The following is a 15779-nucleotide window of genomic DNA, read 5'->3' on the forward strand; positions in this document are numbered from 1 at the left end:
CTATCTAAAGTATATAGACCAGGATCTCTCTCTCTCTCTCTCTAAATATACACATACAAGCGGGAAATATAGATAGCAGATTATACACAAACCTATATAATCTAAAATATGTTAGTTTTTTATATAAATATCTACCCTGTGTCTCGCTCTATATAATATAGATAGACCAAGATACACAAATACATATACATTTATATATATGTGTGTGTGTGTACATACATACACACGGGATATATAGATAGCAAATTATACACACGCACACATATATAATCTGCAATATGTTATCGGTTTATATAAATACCCTGTCTATATATATGGTATAGATAGACCAAGATACACAAGCACACATATAGACCCATACACAGGATATATAAATAGCAAATTAAACACACACACATATATATAATCTACAATATGTTATCTGTTTATATAAATACCCTGCTTCTCTCTATATATGATATAGATAGACCAGGATACACAAACACACATATAGACATATACACAGGATATATAGATAGAAAATTATATATATATATATATATATACACACACACACACACACACACACATATATATATATACACACAATCTGCAATATGTTATCTGTTTATAAATATCCTGCGGTCTCTCTATATATGGTATAGACAGACCAAGATACACAAACACACATATAGACATATGCACAGGATATATAGATAGCAATTTACACACACACACACACATATATAATCTGCAATATGTTATCTGCTTATATAAATACCTTGTGTCTCTCTTTATATGGTATAGATAGACCAAGATACACAAACACACATATAAACACATACACAGGATATATAGATAGCAAATTAACACACACACACACACACACACATATATAATCTGCAATATGTTATGTGTTTATATAAATACCCTGTGTCTCTCTCTATATGGTATACATAGACCAGGATACACAAACACACATATAGACATATACACAGGATGTATAGCTAGCTAGATAGCAGATTGTGTATCCACACGCACACTCACAAATAGGTACATAAAAATATTGTCTTTATGTATATTTACATACATACTGTCTTTATGTATATGTACATAAATACCTACCCTGTCTCCCTATATTTAGCAGAGATAGGCGGACATTAGATATCTATATTTATAGTACACAGATAGACCGACACAGGATACTTATGGATCGATACATATCCTGGGTTACAGTGTATATTCCACAACATATGTTGATCCAGAATGTCGGTCTCTACTTCGGCCTTCTTCTATTGAGTGAGGCTATGACAATAGCCCAGTTTCAACACGGCAACACAGGACGTGCTCCCTTTTGCAGTGCTTCTTCTTCCAACAGGTCTGGGCCAAACCAAGGACCAAGGAGTGGGCCATTCTCTCTCTCTCTCGCCCTTCTTTGGGTTTGGGGTGCCCCCTCTCTTTCCCTTCCTCCCCCCTTCCCTGCCCCCTTCTCCCCAAACCATCTGGCACGTGAGTGCGGGGTATTGATCCAACCCGTGTGTGCTGCTGACCCCATGCTAATCTATCGCCTTGCCGGCCCTCGGCTTCGCCTGGCGACTTGAGTGCATCTGCCCGAGCCCCAAACAGACCTCGTCCTCGCCGGCCTTGGGAATCGAGCACCTCTATATCTCTATCTCTATGTCCCTTTGCCCCAACTCCAGCTGAAGGTAAGTCCGTTTCCTTTCCTTTTCCTACGAGGGGGAGAGAAAAGAAGCCGTGCCAGGCAGGGAGAGTCCTTTGCTTTGGCTCCATGGCTCTAACTCAGTGGCAAGGGCCGTGGGAGTCCACAAAGCCCATCACCCGCAGGCAGGAGGAACTTGGCACTGTGGCAGGAAGGCCCCGCGTGGAGGAGGCCACGAGTGGCGCTTCTTGGCCTTTGAGAAGGAGACAGATAAATCACAAGTCCATAGGGATGAATGCCAAGGAGGGGCAGGAAGACCTATTGATCTGCCAGTCTGCCTGTCCCTTCCTGGCACTGGTCAGGGAAGGGGCAGAAAGGCCACCCTTGGAGAGAGAGCTTTCTCGTCTTCCAAAGGCCTTGGGATCCTGGAAGGGGGGTAGAGATGGAAAAGAGACACTTTCCTGGATGGAGGGGAAACGGGAGGGCGAGGAGGGCGAGGAGGGAGAAAGCTTCTCTTTTGAGGTTGGCACAAGAGAAAGATACGCAAGATTGGAAAGGATGTCCCATTGAGGAAGGGGAAAGCTTCTTTTCCACTGCTCTAAAGCCACGTCATCACACTAGAAGGGGAAAAATCCACTTAAAATCCGGACACAAAGCAATGGATCCAAATGGAAGGAAAAATAATTTCTACACGCTGCCTCATCACACTAGAGAATGGATCCACTTTAAACCCGGTTTCTACCTCCTGCAGAGTTCTGGGGTTTGTAGTTTAGTGAGGCTGTTAAAGGCTCCTCCCTAAACTACAAACACCAGAAGTCTGCAGGAGGCAGAAACCGGATTTAAAGTGGATTCATTCTCTAATGTGATGAGGTCCTTAAACATCAGGATCATAGAATCATAGAATCAAAGAGTTGGAAGAGACCTCATGGGCCATCCAGTCCAACCCCATTCTGCCAAGAAGCAGGAATATTGCATTCAAATCACCCCTGACAGATGGCCATCCAGCCTCTGTTTAAAAGCTTCCAAAGAAGGAGCCTCCACCACACTCCGGGGCAGAGAGTTCCACTGCTGAACGGCTCTCTCACAGTCAGGAAGTTCTTCCTCAAGTTCTCCTCTCTTGTAGTTTGAAGCCATTGTTCCACGTCCTAGTCTCCAAGGAAGCAGAAAACAAGCTTGCTCCCTCCTCTCTGGAACTTCCTGGAGGTAAGAGCTGTTGGCCAGTGGAACATGTTGCCTTGAAGTTTGTGGCGGGGTCTCCTTCCCTGGAGAGAAGCCGAATGACCATTTGTCGAAAGGGCTTTGATTATGTCTTCTTGTGTGACAGAATGGGAAGGAATGGATCTTCCTTTCCAAGTGGAGGGGCCCAGATTTTTAAGAGTTATGGTTTTGAGGAGTTGAAGGGAGGAAGGGAGAGGAAGGGTTGGAGTGGAAAGCAGGAGATACACAAGTGACTTGGGCCTCTTCCACACAGCAATATAATTTGTTTATTATTTATTTACTATATTTATATACCGCCTCTCTCAACCGAAAGGAGACTCCAGGCGGTATAAAATTCACATTGAACTGGATGAAATGGCAATGTGGACATAGATCATTCAGTTCAAAGCAGAAGTGGAAAGCAGATATATATGTATATGTATATGTATATACATGTATGTATATGACTAAGACCTCTTCCACACAGCAGTACAAAATCCACATTGAACTGGATGATATGGCAGTGTGGACATAGATCATTCAGTTCAAAGCAGAAGTGAAAAGCAGGATGGATGGATGAATGGATAGATAGATAGATAGATAGATAGATATAGATATATATAATGCCATGTTCGTTTGTGGGATTAACATAGCTCAAAACCCACTAGACCAATTGGCACCATATTTGGACACAATACACCTATCAGGCCAAGGAGTGACTATCACTCATAAAAAAACACTGAAAAACACAGCGGAAGAGACTTTAAAAGCCAAAATAAATAAATAAAAATACATTACCACGCATGCGCAAAACCACATGCACACATATACACATACATACACACAAAACACATATAAACAGACTGGGCCACAGCAAAGCGTGTCAGGGGACAGCTAGTGTGTGCGTGTGTGTGTGTGTGTGTGTGTGTGTATCTATCTATCTATCTATCTATCTATCTTAGGCCTCTTCCACATAGCAGTATAAAATCCACATTGAACTGGATGATACGGCAGTGTGGACTCAGATCATTCAGTTCAAAGCAGAAGTGGAAAGCTATATACATATATATAGAGAGAGAGGGGGGGGAGAGACTTTAACCTCTTCCACACAGCAGTATAAAATCCACATTGAACTGGATTATAGGGCAATGTGGACTCAAATAAAGCAGATATTGTAGATCATCTGCCTTGATATTCTGGGTTATATGGCTGTGTGGAAGGGGCCTAAGAGAGGAACAACTGAAAAAAGGCACATATCCAGCTCAATTTAGATGGATGGAAACCTGACTTGCTGGAACAAGGAAAGCATCCTCCGGTTTGGATTGTATTCTGGAATGAGGAGAGCCTGATAAGAGGCGAAAGAAACAAGTTGCCGAAACTGTTCTCTCATAATTAATAATAATATTAATGATAATAATAATAATCCTCTAAGGCCGGGTGCCCAAAATGGGTGGTGATTGAGGTGTACTCTAAACTTGACCACCTGTCAGCATGCTTCCCTCTCTTCCCACTTTCCTTAAAAAGTTAGGAGACACTGCATAGAGGAGAAAAGAGGCGAAAAGAAAGGGGAAAACCCCTAGAAACATCTATTGTTAAGAAAAGAGAGGAAAGGGCTTTCTAGGGCTAGAAGAAGGCCACCCAAATTCTATCTGTTCGCTCAGTCCTGAGAACTGATGGTTGGGAAGTAATCTAAGGGTTCAGCTACACTGCAGAATGAATGCAGTTTGGCCCCACTTTAATAACTACCATGGTTCAATGGTATGGAATCCTGGGATTTGTAGTATGGCGAGTCTCCACCACTCTTTGGCAGAGAAGGCTTACAGGCCTTATAAAAGGGCAAAATCCATGATGCTATGGCACTGAGGCAGCTAAAGTGCTGTCTCAAACTGAATTCACTCCACAGTGTAGAGCAGGCATGGGCAAACTTGGACCCTCCCTCCAGATGTTTCCCACAATTCCTAACAGCTGAGTTGTTGTGAGTTTTCTGGGCTGTGTGGCCATGTTCCAGAAGCATTCTCTCCTGACGTTTCACCTGCATCGATGGCAGACATTCTCAGAGCTTGTGAGGTCTGTTGGAAACTAGGGAAATTGGGTTTCTATATCTGTGGAATGTCCAAGGTGGGAGAAAGAAGTCTTGTCTGTTTGAGGTAAATGTAAATGTTGCAATTGGCCACCTTGATTAGCATTAGCCTAGCAGTTTCAAAGTCTGGCTTCCTACTGCGTGGGGGAATCCTTTGTTGGGAGGTGCTTAGCTGTCCCTGATTGTTTCTTGTCTGGAATTCCCCTGTGTTTGAAAGTTTGTTTTTTTACTGTTATGATTTTAGATTTTTTTTAATACTGGTAGCCAGGTTTTGTTCATTTTCATGGTTTCCTCCTTTCTGTTGAAATTGTCCACCTGCTTGTGGATTTCAATGTCTTCTCTGTGTAGCCTGACATGGTAGTTGTGAGAGTGGTCCAGCATTTCTGTGTTCTCAGATAAAATGCTGTGTCCAGGTTGGTTCATCAGGTGCTCTGCTATGGCTGACTTCTCTGGTTGGATTAGTCTGCAGTGCCTTTCATGTTCCTTGATTCGTGTTTGGGCAATGCTGCGTTTGGTGGTCCTTATGTAGACTTGTCCACTGCTTCATGGTATTCAGTAGACTCCTGCTGAGGTGAATGTTTCATTTGGCTACCTTGATTAGCATGTAATGGCCTAGCAATTTCAAGATGTGCCTTCTTACTGCCTGGAGGAATCCTTTGTTGAGAGGTGATTAGCTGTCCCTGATTGTTTCTTGTCTGGAGTCCCCTGTTTGTGAAAGTTGTTCTTTATTTACTGCCAGGGAGGAATCCTTTCCCAACCGGAAGCCACACAGTTTCCTGGAAAACACTTCCACTTTCATGGCCTAGCCCTTTCAAAGTGTGCCTTCCTACTGCCTGGAGGATTCCTTTGTTGAGAGGTGGTTAACTGTCTCTGATTGTTTCTTGTCTGGAGTTCCTCTGTTTTTGAAAGTTGTTATTTATTTACTGTCAGAAAGGAGTCTTTTCCCAAACGGAAGCCACACAGCTTCCGAGAAAACACTTCCACTTTCATGGCCTAGCAGTTTGCTGAGAGGTGATTAGCTGTCCCTGATTGTTTTTTGTCTGGAGTTCCCCTGTTTGTGAAAGTTTTTCTTTATTTGTTGTCAGCAAGGAGTCTTTTCCCAACCGGGAAATCGTGTTTTGATGCGGAATTCATGATATTCTTCTCCAATTTCAAAACAAAACAAACATTTTTGGGGCTGGGGGGGGGGGGGGGGTTAGGGTTAGGCAACCAAGGCTGGCATTTCCCCTTGTGTTGAAGCAAGACCTCTGAAACGACACCTCGCTCCCTCTTTCTCTCTCCTTGTTTGTCGGGCGATCTTATCTTTCCCAACCCGCTGGTCCTCTTTTGTTTTGTGAAAGCCTCCCCCTGCCCATCTTTTCAACTCCCACCCTCCCTCTGTTTTCCCCCCTTTCTCTTTTTCTTCTTCTTCTTTTCCTTCTCCTTCTCCTTCCAGGACTCTTGTTTCTTGCTGCAGCCACCGGCGCGGCTGTTGCTGGGAATCGGCTAGATGAAAATGTCACCTTCTCTTAAGGTCAGAGAAAGTTAATCCTGTTTCTATTCTAACCCACCGAAGAGGACATCAGGGAGAGTTTGAAATTCTTAATATGGGAGGGAGAGAGAGGGAGGGAAGGAAGGGAAGAAGAAGAAGAAGAAGAAGAAGGGAAAGAAAGACACCGAGGGAAGGAAAACAAAACAGGAGGAGGCGCATCCCTTCTGCCTCCAGATCACTCAATTACGCATTTGTTCAAACAATTAATTAAATTGGGAAGTAGAAAGGTACAGAAAGAACATGTTGTATTTGGTCGAAGGCTTTCATGGCCGGAATCACTGGGCCCCCTCCCACACAGCTGAAAAATGAAACCCGCATTATCTGCTTTGAACTGGAATATATGTCAGTGTGGACTCAGATAACCCAGTTCAAAGCAGATATTGTGGGATTTTCTGCCTTGATATTCTGTGTGGAAGGGCCCTGGGGTGTTGTGATTTTTCCGGGCTGTATGGCCACATTCCAGAAGCATTCTCTCCTGACGTTTCGCTTGCATCTAGAAGCATCACAGCTGAACTAAATCCCACATTATCTGCTTTGAACTGGAATATATGTCAGTGTGGACTCAGATAACACAGTCCAAACAGATATTGTAGGATTTTCTGCCTTGATATTCTGTGTTGAAGGGCCTTGGGTTGTTGTGATTTTTCCCTGCTGTATGGCCATGTTCCAGCAGCATTCTCTCCTGACGTTTCGCCTGTATCTAGAAGCATCACAGCTGAACAAAATCCCACATTATCTGCTTTGAACTGGAATATATGTCAGTGTGGACTCAGATAACTCAGTCCAAACAGATATTGTGGGATTTTCTGACTTGATATTCTGTGTGGAAGGGCCCTGGGTGTTGTGAATTTTTCGGGCTGAATGGCCACGTTCTAGAAGCATTTTCTCCTGACGTTTCGCCTGCATCTAGAAGCATTCTGGCGAAACGTCAGGAGAGAATGCTTCTGAAACATGGCCATACAGCCCGGAAAACTCACAACAACATATTATTTGAGAAGAGACCACGCCATTTATAGGACTGGAGCCCAGCCATACGGATTGTCCCTGGAAGCCTTTGGGAAATTGAGTTTTCCTTGACAGGCGAGGGAGAGAAGTACTTCCAAATGGAAAGCGAAGGAAGAAAGAAGTGGAAAAGGAATGAAAGAAAAATACCCCACAACCTCTGAGGATGTCTGCCATAGATGCAGGCGAAAGGTCAGGAGAGAATACTTCTAGAAAAATGGCCATAAAACCCGAAAAACCTACAACTCAGAAAGAAAAATAGAAAGTCTCGGCGACTCTCTCTCTATTTCCCTTCCCAGGAAACCAAAGAGACCCCGAGATTCAAACTAACTGGATCCTCGCCGGTGTATTTGTTCTACTGCTTGGATTTCGGTTTATTTTCTAGTAGTGACTCCAAGAAAACCGAGTTAAACAGCCGAAAGAGACGGAGGCCGCTCTAGTAAACTTACAAATATATCTCATAATTAAGTGTGATGTTAAGATAGATATCCGCAGACAAAGAAACATGTTGTGCATCACCGAAAATCTTTGACATATAAGCAACTTGGTGATAATGTGTTGTCGAAGGCTTTCATGACCGGAACCACTGGGTTGCTGTGAGTTTTCCGGGCTGTATGGACATGTTCTAGAAGCATTCTCTCCTGACCTTTCGCCTGCATCTATGGCAGGCAGCCTCAGAGGTTGTGAGGTCTGTGGGAAACTCTATTTTCCTAGTTTTTTAAAAAATAAAAACAAAACAAAAAAACAAAACAAAATAAAACAAAAAAAACCCCAACATTTTCCTAGTTTCCAGCAGACCTCACAACCTCTGAGGATGCCTGCCGTAGATGCAGGCGAAACGTCAGCAGAGAATGCTTCTGGAACATGGCCATACAGCCCGGAAAACCCACAGCAACCCAGCTCTGTGGCACTTTGCAATACAATGCCATACAAGTGCCAAATTGAATATTTTAATTTGGGGTCCATCTCAATCCAAGGTATATGACATTCCCAAATCTCACGCTTTTCATAATGCAATTAATTTTTTTGATTTCTCATAAATATGATTGATTTTAACCCAGCCATATTTTCTTTGCATCTGATTCAACAGTTAGGACTGTCTGTTGTTGTTGTTGTTGTTGCTGCTGTTGTTGTTGTTTTCTGCCTTCACGTCATTTCCGTCCCTAAGGCCCCTTCCACACAGCTGAATAAAATCCCAATTTGAACTGGAATATATGGCAGTGTGGACTCAGATAATTCAGTTCAAAGCAGATACTGTATTGTGGGATTTTCTGCCTTGATGTTCTGGGTTATATGCTGTGTGGAAAGGCACTAAGGTGAACTTTTCACAGAGTTTTCTTGGCAAGAGTTATTCAGAGGGGTTTTCCATGGCCTTCCTCTGAGGCTGAGAGAGTGTGACTTGTCCAAAGCCACCCAGTGCCTTTCAATTACTGAGTGTGGATTCGCACCTTAGTCTCCACAATCACAGGCTGCGCCTACACTATAAAATTAAGGCAGTTTGACACCACTTTAAGGTCCTCATCACATTAGAGAATGAGTCCACTTGAAACCCGGTTGCTGCCTCTTGCAGAATTCTGGGGTTTGTAGTTTAGGGAGGGGCCTTTAAACAGCCACACTAAACTACAAACCCCAGAATTCTGGAAGAGGCAGAAACCGGATTTAAAGTGGATTCATTCTCTAGTGTGATGATTGACCCTAAGGATGGGAATTGTCGTTTTGAAAGGCCTTCTTTGCCAAACCCTGCTGGTGCCTCACGAAAATACAAATCCCAGGATCCCATCGCATTGAGCCATGGTCATCCAAGTGGTATTAAACTGCTTTAATCTTACAGTGTAGATGCACCCAGAGTCCGGCGTTCAAACCACGCTGGCTACTTTTATTTCAAAATAAAAGTGCTTAAGAATTGTAGCACTGAGTTATACCACCTAACCTGTACTAACAGTCAATATTTTTAGGATCCCAAAATATGATCTTTTCCCTGTTCTCTGCCAGTGAGAAAGAGATCCGGTTCTCTGATTTTAGAAATAGTTTCTCTGAAAAGTCGCCTTCCGCTAAATGTATTATCCATTATTATTATTATTATTATTATTATTATTATTATTATTATTATTTAAAATGGTGTCTATATCAAATTGAGTCCTCTGCTCTCGTTCCTTTGCCTCTTGAGAGAGAGAGGGAATGAGAGAGAGAGAGATGGTGGGGTGGGAATGGGGAGCAACCCGGCGCGCGATCCCTTTGTTCCTCTCAAGTTAGGCGTGAAATCTTTTTGTTGCCTTTTTTCAAAAGGGAGGCAAAAGTTGCTGTCGAGCGTCAAAGGGACAAATTTAACTCTCCCGAAAAGGAAGTGTTTCTTTCTTTTTTCCTCCCCTCCCCTTCCAAGTTGGCCTCGGAGTTGGAAAACTCGGACTGCGGTTTGGGATTTCTCTCTCGCTCCTTTATGGAAAGGGAGAGAGAAAAAGGAAAGGAAAGGTGGCCACATTGAACCGAGTTCCCTCTTTCTAGTTCATGTCAAATAAAGATGTAACCTAGCCAAAAACATTTTAAATATATATTTCAAAAGTTGAAGAACTTTTGACCATTGTTGTTGTTGTTATTGTTATTATTATTATTATTTTCAAAAGTTGGAGAAGTTTTGACCATTGCTGCTGCTGCTGTTGTTATTATTATTAATTTCAAAACTTGGAGAACTTTTGACTGTTGTTGTTGTTATTGTTATTATTATCAAAAGTTGGAGAAGTTTTGACCATTGCTGCTGCTGTTGTTATTATTAATTTCAAAAGTTGGAGAACTTTTGACCGTTGTTGTTGTTGTTGTTGTTGTTATTAATTTCAAAAGTTGGAGAAGTTTTGACCATTGTTGTTGTTGTTGTTGTTGTTGTTGTTGTTGTTGTTATTCACAACTTTACAGGCGAGTTTGGAAGGTCAATCTACCGTGAGCAGAAAAGGAGAGATTTTACTTTCTCTGGGTGGGAGAATTACTAAGGACCTCATCACACTAGAGAATGAATCCACTTTAAATCCGGTTTCTGACTCCTGCAGAATTCTAAGGTTTGTAGTTTAGGGAGGAGCCTTTAAGAGCCTCACTAAACTACAAACCCTAGCATTTTGGAGGAGGTAGAAACCGGATTTTAAGTGGATTCATTCTCTAGTGTGATGAGGTAATAGGATTCTATAGAATCCTAGAGTTGGAAGAGATCCCAGTCTAATACTACTACTACTACTACTACTACTAATAATAATAATAAATACTACTACTAAATAAATAAATAAATTCTAGAACTTAAAACATTTAACCTAACAACAACAATAAATTATAGAATCTTAGTATTATTTTTTTTTAAATCATAAATAAATTTAAAAAAAATACAACACTCAAAAACAGGGGAATTCCAGACAAGGAACAATCAGGGACAGCTAACCACCTTCCAACAAAGGATCCCCCAGGCAATAAGAAGCCAGACCTTGAAACTGCTGAGCCATCAAATGCTAATCAAGGTGGCCAATGGAAACATTCACATTTACCTCCAACTTAAAACAGTTAACCTAACAACAACAACAACAATAAGTTATAGAATCTTAGTATTAAAAAACTCTAAAATCATAACAGTAAATAAAAAAACAACACTCGAAAACAGGGAAATTCCAGACAAGGAACAATCAGGGACAGCTAAGCACCTTCCAACAAAGGATTCCCCCAGGAAGTAAGAAGCCAGACCTTGAAACTGCTGAGCCATCAAATGCGAATCAAGTTGGCCAATTGAAACATTGACACCTAACTCGAACAGACAAGAGTTCATTCTCCCACCCTGGACATTCCACAGATATATAAACCCTATTCCCCTAGTTTCCAACAGACTTCTCAACCTCTAAGGAAGCCTGCCAGAGATGCAGGCGAAACGTCAGGAGAGAATGGCCATACAGCCCGGAAAACTCACAACAACCCAAACCTATAGAGTCTTAGATAGGAAGAGGGCAGGACTGAGTGGCCCTTGAGGTTACCTTCCAACTCTCGGATTCTGTGGTTCATCAGAGACCTGTGAAAACGTTTAAACTAACATCCCAAATGAACGAGAATACTTGAAATGAATACCAAACTCCAGCGAATATTTTGAGAGAAATCTTTCCAGGTTTAAGTAAATGACAAATGACCCCGAGTTGTGCCAGCAAAGCCATAGACCCTCCTCAGAGACTTAATCATTATTTATCTCGCCAAGTATTCTTTCCAAATACGTGGATTTAATGTTTCCAAATTCAATATATTGTAAGGGTTTACCTCGCTTCACTACACTAGAGAATGAATCCACTTTAAGTCTAGTTGCTTCTTCCTGTAGAATTCTGGGGTTTGTAGTTTAGGGAAGAGCCTTTAACAGCCTCACTCAACTACAAACCCCAGAACTCTGCAGGAGGCAGAAACCGGATTTAAAGTGGATTCATTCTGTAGTGTGATGAGATCGGAAAAGTGTTGTGGCTTTTCCTGTTCGGTCCCCGCTTAAGTGGCTGGGGGGTAAAAAGGCTGTTGGGAATTGTGGGAGTTGAAGTCCAAAACACCTGGAGGAAAGGCCCAAGTTGGCCCAGGTCAGATCTAACATTGTTTAGAAAGACACCAACCACAACAACAAACAACCTTTCAGTTTCAGGTTAGGCGCTCCTAGAACAAGAATCGGGGCCTCTTTAGTAGGATCCGGGTTCACCTCGAAGTGAAGTGGGTGCCAGGAAAAAAGGTCCCCTTCTTCTTTCTCCAAGTCTCCACCAGGAAGGCCTCGATCCGGCGCGCATTTTCCTCCGGAGTAAAACTGTTCGCTTCTCCGTTTCTGAGATCCTAGTTCCGGAGTAATAGCCTGCAAGGCAGCCCTTCTCCTCTTCCACTCCCAGGGCTTGAAATATATTATCTGCATCCGTCCTGGCCTTTTCTGAGTCAGTGTCGACAGTAAACCCATATAGATTATTTGGCTGAATATATAGATCCATTGAGATCAAAGGAGATACATAAACATATCCTACTGCTTACTGGCTTGGAGCATTTATGTGTTCTTCCTGGCCTCCAAACTGGTGTCAAACTGTGGAGAACCATGGTTTCGACGGAACTTGCCCTTAGTTGAGCTACACACACACACATACAAACACACACGTGTGTGTGTGTATATATATAGATAGATAGTTGTATGTTTCAAGTTCCTAAGTGTTATGTCACAAGGAATAAGAATTATAAGTCCCATTCCCACGGAGCTCCATGCAGCCATGCCGGCCACATGACCTTGGAGGTGTCTATGGACAAAGCCTGCTCTTGGAGATTAGCACCACACCCCAGAATCCGACACGACTAGACTGAATGTCAGGGGAAAACCTTTACCCTAACATATTCCCAATTGAGAAGTCTCTTCTGATGTATTGTCGAAGGCTTTCATGGCTGGAATCACTAGGTTCTTGTGGGTTTTTTCGGGCTATAGGCATTTCTAGAGGTATTTCTCCTGGCGTTTAGCTTGCATCTATGGCAAGCATCCTCACCTCACTACCTCTGAGGATGCTTGCCATAGATGCAGGCGAAATGTCAGGAGAAATGCCTCTAGAGCATGGCCCTATAGCCCAAAAAATCCCCACAAGAACCTAGTCTCTTCTGACTTCACTAGGAGTGCAACTACACTGCACAATTAATACAGTTTGATATCACTTCAACAAACTGCCATGGTTCAATGCATGGCAAAGAGTGCTGGTGCCTTAGCAAACTGCAAACCCCAGGATTCCATAGCATTGAGCCATGACAGCTAATGTGGAGTCAAACTGCATTGATTCTATAATGTAGATGCACCCTGGGATGCCTTGAGAGCACTGTTGTCATTCTCAAAATGTGGCCTAACCCTTACTTTAGAACTACTTTTCTTCTGAGACATTCAGACTGTCTTAGCCTGTTTTTGAACTAGGAGCTAGAAAGTTCTTGCAACAACAACAACAACAACAACAACAACAACAACAACAATAAAAACAACAATCTAGCCTCTCAGTTTCGACAGCCTTACTGATCTACCTTGTAAGGTTGTCCTCCGGTTTACTAAGGCTCCTTCAACACTGCCATATAAAATACAGATTATCTGCTTTGAACTGGATTATATGGCAGTGTAGACTCATATAATCCAGTTCAAAGCAGATAATGTGAATTGTCAGCTTTGATTATGGCAGTGCAGAAGAGGCCTTTGACTATACAAAATCTTCTGAGCAAGTGTGTTTTATGACTGTTGAACACCTGGCATTTCTTTTTGCACATTCAGTTTCATTGTTGTCAAATTGGTCATTAAGGTACACAAACCCAGTGACCCACTCTCAAAACTCCCCTACTCAAGGACTGAAACAAAACACTTGGCAAAGATTCTTTCCTAATCCTCTTTTTCAAAAATTCAGGCTTCTGATTTAGGGAAGTAATTAAGGCCATGGCTTAGGTTTTGAGTTGTTACCTTCACCCCCAATATATATATTCAGCCATTCACCCAGGGTTGTGAGTCAAGGTGGCTCACAAACATGAAGACAGGTACAAATACAGAGTTCAAAATGAAAGTAAAAGAGAGCGCTTTGTGTTTGCAGTCCTGCAGAGCAGTGAACCCACAAAAGGAACATACAACATAAACAGCAGGCAGAAGGTTGGATAAGCGAAAATGTTGGATAATAAGGCGGGATTAAGGAAAAGCCTATTAAATGTCAAGTTAAGTTATGATTTTACAAATTAAGCACCAAAACATCATGTATTATAAAAAATAAACAGAAAAAAACAGTTCAATACACAGTCATGTTATGTAGTAATTACTGTATTTATGAATTTAGCACCAAAACATCACTATCTGTTGAAACAGCTGTGGATCCGGGTGGGAGGCAGACTGTGTGGAGATAATACAGAATGTTGGATGAGCTATGGTTGGGTTACCGCCTTCCTCACAAGTATGTTTGGCGGAGAAGAGTGACAGGGCCTTCTTGATGGTGACCCCTCAGCTATGGAACACCCTCCCTATAGATATTAGATCAACTCCCTCCCTTTTAACATTCCAGAAAAAAGTCAAGACATGGCTTTTTGAGCAAGTGTTTGCAAATGCAGAGTAACTGACATACGACAACAGAACGGCTAGATGAGATCGGACAATGGAGATGCTATGGATTTATATTTTATTGATTCTGTTTAGTTTTTATTATATGTATATAATGTTTTAATTGTATTTATGATATTGTAAGCATTGAAACCCCCTTGAGTCGCCTGCAGGCTGAGAAAGGCGGCATACAAATACAGTAAATAAATAAAATAAATAAAAGAGACTCTACTGTATATTGAATGGTTATATCAAATACTTGATTTTAACTATGCTTTAACTTCTGCATTGTATGTTTTATATGTTGTAAGCCACCTTATGGAGAATGGCAGGGTAAAAATACCTTAAATAAATACATAAACAAATAAATGTTTAGGATTACAGTTGGTCATGCTTGTACATGAGCCATGCTAGTGTGGTGCTTGGACTTTGTCCTTCTCAGTCTTCTTCCGCTCTCACTGTTCTTTCAAAATAAACTCACCTTTTCAGATTTTGCATGGAGGTCTTCTTCCAGCAGCCCTAGCAAGCATTCTTTCTGGGAGTGATGGGAGTTGTAGTCCACCCCATGCAGCAGGGACAGGCTGGAAGGCCAATCTCCAAACAGCTGCTGTAACTGTGGATCAACAGCACCATGCTGGGTGGTTATGTTTCTATTTCCATGCTGATCTGCTCAATGACTCATGAGGCCCTACCTTTGCCACTCTTGTATTTAGCAACCCTACTTGAGGTTGACCTTTGTGAAGAGATCACTCCCCTTGTCATTGGATCCAGTTGGGGAAGGGAAGGGGGGCATCCTTCCCTGAGAAGACTGGCATGATAGGAAGTGCCCCATTGCATCTTGCTGCACTTTCAATGGAGCATCTCTGAGGTGATGATCTAATGAGCTGCCTTTATCCATAGCGGCCTGCGTCCACCTCACCCTTTGCCTCCCAGGGCACAGAGAAGCAAAGGTCAGCACCTCCCGGCCTGGCCAAGCCGTGGCCTTTCTATTAGCATAGGCCCCTTGTTTGGAAGGGCTGTGGGTCCAGAGAAAACAAATGGCATGATCTCATTCAGAGGGAGGGGAGTGGGGGAGGGACTCACCACCTCTCTCTGCTTTCTCTTTCTCTCTTCCTTTAGCACACACATAAACAGAAACACACTGCAATGTTTGCTTGGCTAAATGTGATGGTTAATCATTTCTAAGCCATTTGGTAAAGTTAAACCTATCCATCATATGGAATATATATATATATATATATATATATATATATATATATATATA

This window comes from Anolis sagrei, chromosome 2 (assembly GCF_037176765.1).
Source record: "Anolis sagrei isolate rAnoSag1 chromosome 2, rAnoSag1.mat, whole genome shotgun sequence".
NCBI classification, from domain to species: Eukaryota; Metazoa; Chordata; class Lepidosauria; order Squamata; family Dactyloidae; genus Anolis; species Anolis sagrei.